Raw genomic sequence first — 4,891 nt, 5'->3', positions numbered from 1 at the left:
AGTGGGTGAGCAGGCCAGAACCCCAAATCCCACCGGCAGCAATGCAGGTTCCCTCACCAAACACCTGGAAGTGACCAATGGCAAGTGTTACTTTGTTTATTTTTCTTAGTTGTAGATGGACACAATACCTTTTATTTTGTTTATTTTTGTGTGGTGCTGAGAATGGAACCTACTGCCTCCTACCTGCTAAGCAAGTGCTCTACTACTGAGCCCCAGCTCCAGCCCCAGCGGGCAAGTGCTACTTTGAAGTGTGGGTGTGCAGTAGCTGGTAAGATGGGCATTGTTAAAAACAGTGGATTAGCAGGGTTGAGGACGGAGGATCTCAAGTTCAAGGCCAGCCTGGGCAACTTAGCAAGATCCTGTCTCAAAATTTAAAAATGACAAGGGCTGGGGGTGTGGCTCAGTGAGTTCAGTTCACAGTACTGCAAATTAAAAAAAAAAAGGAAACCAAACAGAAACACATGGATTCAAAGAGAATCTGATTGCTGTGGCAATTTTCAGAGGAAAGCATCCCCACTTTTTCTGTTTGGATGCTGGAGTTACACATCTGCCCCTCCATACTCCCACCTGTAGGGCCCTCAGCCCTAGTCAGGACGTGGGGGATGGCTATGTCCTGGTTTTGCCCTATCTGGACAGGGAGACCTGCTCTGCCTTCCCTGCCTCCTCACTCCCATCTGGAGTGGCCAGCCACCCTGACGGGGCTCTTTCCTCCCCAACTGCCAGTCTCCACTTATGGAGAGGCAGGATTCCCCTTCCCCCACCCTCTGGAGAGGAAGACAGCAAGGCGACCACCTGCCCTGCTCCCTCATCTATCACCCTGAACTGTGCTTCACAATAAAATTACTCATCCTCGGTCAGTGATAAATGAAATCAGTCTAGAGGCGACCACACGGAGTGGGGGTGGGGACTCCCCATTCAGGGGCTCCAGACCTGGGTGAGGGAAACCCAGTCAGCTGTCTTTGTGTTAATGCACAGCCTGGCCAGGGCCAAGTCAGTGGACTGTGCATGCCTGGAATGCTCCCGGGGTAAGGGATTCTGTGTGTGTGAGCTGGGGCCGGGAGGAAGCCATCTGAGGTAGAGGGTGTGGTGTGGTAGCAGGGAGGTGGCCAGACAGGCCACAGGGGACAGGAGCAGAGGGACCAGAAAAATGGGGAAGGGCAGACCCAAGCAGGAACAGCCCTCTGAGAGCCCAGCCTGGGGCTGTGGAAAGCCTGGAGCCTCTGGACCTTCAGATATCCCGCAGACCTCAGCCCTGCCCACAGCCAGCCAGAAGGACCGTGCCCTTGGTTGGCTCTTCTCTTCTGGTTTCAGTTAAAGAACCATCAGCCAAGAATGCCAGAGTGCCATCCACTGGGGCTCCCGTCCAGTTAGAGGAAGACAGGATTTCTGTGGGAGTCAGAATACCACGGTTTGGATGTGTTCAGAAGCTCCAGGAACAGGATGCTTTCTGACTGGAGGATCCAGGAAGCTTCCTGGCAGAAATGGCATTCAAAACTGGCATCAAGGATGCAGAGGGTTAGAAAGAGGGACCCCAGGGCTGCTCTGTGTCTCAGGCCCTGATGAGTGGTCTTCAGTGCCAGGTGCAGGGTGGGGGCTTCCTGTTCTGCCACAGCAGGTGGAAGAAAGTCTATGCCCTAGAGGTAGAAAGTAGCCAGACTTGGCTGCTGCAGGGGCTGCAGCCTCCCAGCCCCTGCCCACAGAGCCCCTTCAATCTCTCCCTGGGGAATGTTCAGGAAGTCCCAGGCCTAACCAAAACACCATAGCAAAATTGGATTGGCAGGGCTATAGCTCAGTAGCAGAGCGCTTGCCTAGCATGTGTGAGCACTGGGTTCCATCCTTTGTACCACACAAAAATAAACAAATAAAATAAAGGCATTCTGTCCATCTGTACTACCAAAAAGAAAAAGTGGGTTGGCAGCTGTTGGGGCTGAGGGTGTGTTCAGCAGGTTGCAGAGGGCATGGGGTCAGCTATGTTGTGCAGCCCAGGCACTGTGAGAGGGCTAGCTCAGAGATGAGGTGTAGCATGTATGAGGCCCTGGGTTTGATCCTCAGCACCACATAAAGATAAATAAACAAAATAAACATGGAGGGAGGGATGGAAGGGAGAGAGAGAGAGAGAGAGAGAGAGAGAGAGAGAGAGAGAGAGAGAGAGAGAGAGAGAGAGAGAGAGAACACCCTCACAGGTGTGCAAAGAAGCAAAAAACACAGCCCAGCAGGAAAAGAGGAAACCAGTCAACTGAAGGTGACCCAGAAATGATAGAGATGACCTGGGAGGAGACAAGTACATTGGGACATTCACTACAACTCTGTCCAGATGTTAAGAAAACAGAAAGCAGATGGAATGTGGTCAGACTTTTTGAAGCCTGAAGGATGGAACTGCCCAGCATGCAGGGCTGCAGGGGCCACCCCACTCCACCTATGACACCTGCACACACCCCAGACACTCAGTACATACTAATTTTGTCTCCTTTTATCCTCATTCCCATTTTACAGACTGAGGTTGGAAGAACTGACAGTCTCTCCAAGGCCACACAGCCAGGAAGTGGTGGGCAAACAGCCGTGGGCGCAAGGCCTACCCTCTAGGTTCCACATCCTCACAGAGATGAAGTAGGGCTGCAGCCCAGGAGGCACCTGGAGGGGCTTGGCAGGCAAGAGGCAGAGGTGGGTGCCAGGTCCCCATTCCTCCCACACCCCAGCTTTGCCTTAGCCTTGCACTCCCCAGCTTGGCTGGGAGCCTTGCAGGAGGGTGTGTGCTTCTGTGACAGTAACCACCTGGTCACCATCTGGGCTGTGGCCTTGGAGTTCAGCCCCCAGCCCACACACCTCAGCAGCTGTACTTGGAGGGGCAGACAAAAAGCCCAGGAGACCAGGCACAAAGCCCACAGAAGGCTCCCCGTACCCCCACCCAGACCCTAGCCAGCACCATCCCTTTCCTCAGGGTCTCCTCAAGCCCCTGGCTGTTCTGCAGGTGATGGAGCTCTGACTGCCTAAGGCACTGTGGCTCCCAGAGGGGACTTCCTCTCCTCTCTGGCCAGGGACTAGGCAGTCTGTGCCCCTTGGAGAGCACCCTGATAAGGACCCCACCCTCCCTGGGCCAGTGCTTTGCTGGCATGTGAGGTCTGGCTTCACTCACAGAGAGGATCTGAGGCTCAGAGCACAGCACTGCAGCTCCCATGCCTGTTGCAGCCTCCTGCTCCAGGGGTCACACTCCCAGAAGGGCTGGGTGGGGTAGTGCTGAGCCCCACCGGGAGTCTCCAAGAGAAGCAGCAGCTCAGGGCCAGCAGAGGAAGCGGGGGACCTCTGCCAGCTCCCACCAGGTCCTGACAGCATGAGCGATGGTGGTCCGAGCGATAAGAAACTAATAATTCATGTTTCCAGCTCCCGAAGCCGGCACCAAGGGAAGGCTGAGCCGAAGCCACCCCCACACTGGAGCAGCCGCAACCCTTTATTGCACAAATTATTAACGACCAGAGAATGAATGGCTGTAATCAGATCAGGGCTGCCAGCACTTTTCATTTCACTTATTTGTATAAATCCTAAAGTCAGGGTCTGCCCTGGGGCACAGAAAGCCAGCCTCCTGCTGGCCAGGTGCCCACCCAAGACAGAGCCAACCCTCCTCCTACCCCACCCCTGACTCCAGGGGGTGATGAGGACAGAGGGCTCCAGAGGGCTTAGGTGGGGGCCATGGGTTCATGGTCACCCATGGCAACTCCATTTGGCGGTGGGTCCCTGGGCCAGAGCCTGAGCTCTGCTGTGACTGTTCTGAACAGGGGCTCGCCCACGGCTGAGGGCCAGGCCTGATACCAGGCACAAGATCTGCATCCTCAGCACAGATGGTCCAGGCTGGCCCTCTCCAAGACTCCTGCCACAGCTGTGGCCCCGCCCGACAGAGTCCCTCTCTCTCCCACTTACACCAAACGGCATGCCTCTCAGGCAGGGCTCTCCTTGGCGGTCCTTTCCCTGTTGGGCCAGGCTGGAGTTGGGGACAAAGACTGTGAAGTTTCCTTACAGCACCTGGGAGTGAGCCTGCCAGCTCCTCTCAGGAGCCCACTTTCAATCTCATTGACCTCTCCTTATACTCCGGCACATAAATTCAGATTTGGAGATCTTATGTTCCATCATAAATTGGGCTGGCAGACTTCCGATCAACAAGATAAAGCTGTCTCCTGTGAGGTGGGTGTTTTATTACTCTCTGCCTCAGTGCTGCAGGTGGGGGCTGGGGTGGGAGTAGGAACTGCACTGTTCAGAAGGCTAGATGGTGCCCAGGGCCCTGCGTCCCTCCTGCCATCACAGGCTAGGTTCTAGGGAACTGGGCAGCCCCTGGACCTGGCCTGCAAATGCCCACACACCACTGGAGTGAGCAGCCATAGATGAGCCCTGCCTGGGTTCCCAAGGCCCTGTGTTGACCGTTCATGCAGACGGGTGAAGTACGGCTGCAGATGTGTGCACCATTCCTTCCAGGTGGCTATCATCAGGTCATGAGCCTCTGCATCTGGGCTCTGCACAGGGCCTCAACACATTCCCAACTGGGACCACAGCTGGGGTCATGGCCATTCAGCAGCAGAGTCCTGGTCCCAGGGAACAGCACTCAGGGCTGCCCCACCTGCCCTCACACAGTGCAGGAGATGAGATGGTCCCAGGGGAGCCTGCCTAGTCAGGAATAGGAACTTACACATCCAGAGGGCCTCACCGGACATCCATGCACAAAGCCACCAGTGCACCTCAAAGGATGTCATTGTCAACCTGCCCCCCAAGGACTGGGGCTGGGTGGCAATGGGAGCCTGGAGTCAGACTCGGTCTATACATCAGGAAGCCAGGACAGTGATCTGGTCCACCCAAGCTTCCTACCTCCAACAATCCCGACATGACAAAGACACTGGTGTTGATGAAG

The 4,891-nt window shown here is 55.4% G+C and overlaps 1 long non-coding RNA gene across 1 annotated transcript; it reads left to right on the top strand.

Moving 5' to 3' along the window:
- The first annotated feature begins 2,382 nt into the window (after positions 1–2,382).
- Positions 2,383–4,104, top strand: LOC144372848 (uncharacterized). The gene is made up of 2 exons (XR_013432706.1): positions 2,383–2,661; positions 3,379–4,104. It is a non-coding gene; the product is annotated as an uncharacterized LOC144372848 (long non-coding RNA).
- The last annotated feature ends 787 nt before the right edge of the window (positions 4,105–4,891 follow it).

Source organism: Ictidomys tridecemlineatus, unplaced genomic scaffold (assembly GCF_052094955.1).
Source record: "Ictidomys tridecemlineatus isolate mIctTri1 unplaced genomic scaffold, mIctTri1.hap1 Scaffold_174, whole genome shotgun sequence".
Taxonomy (NCBI): Eukaryota; Metazoa; Chordata; class Mammalia; order Rodentia; family Sciuridae; genus Ictidomys; species Ictidomys tridecemlineatus.
The sequence above is the reverse complement of the archived record's forward strand: the minus strand, read 5'-3'. Positions and strand labels throughout refer to the sequence as shown.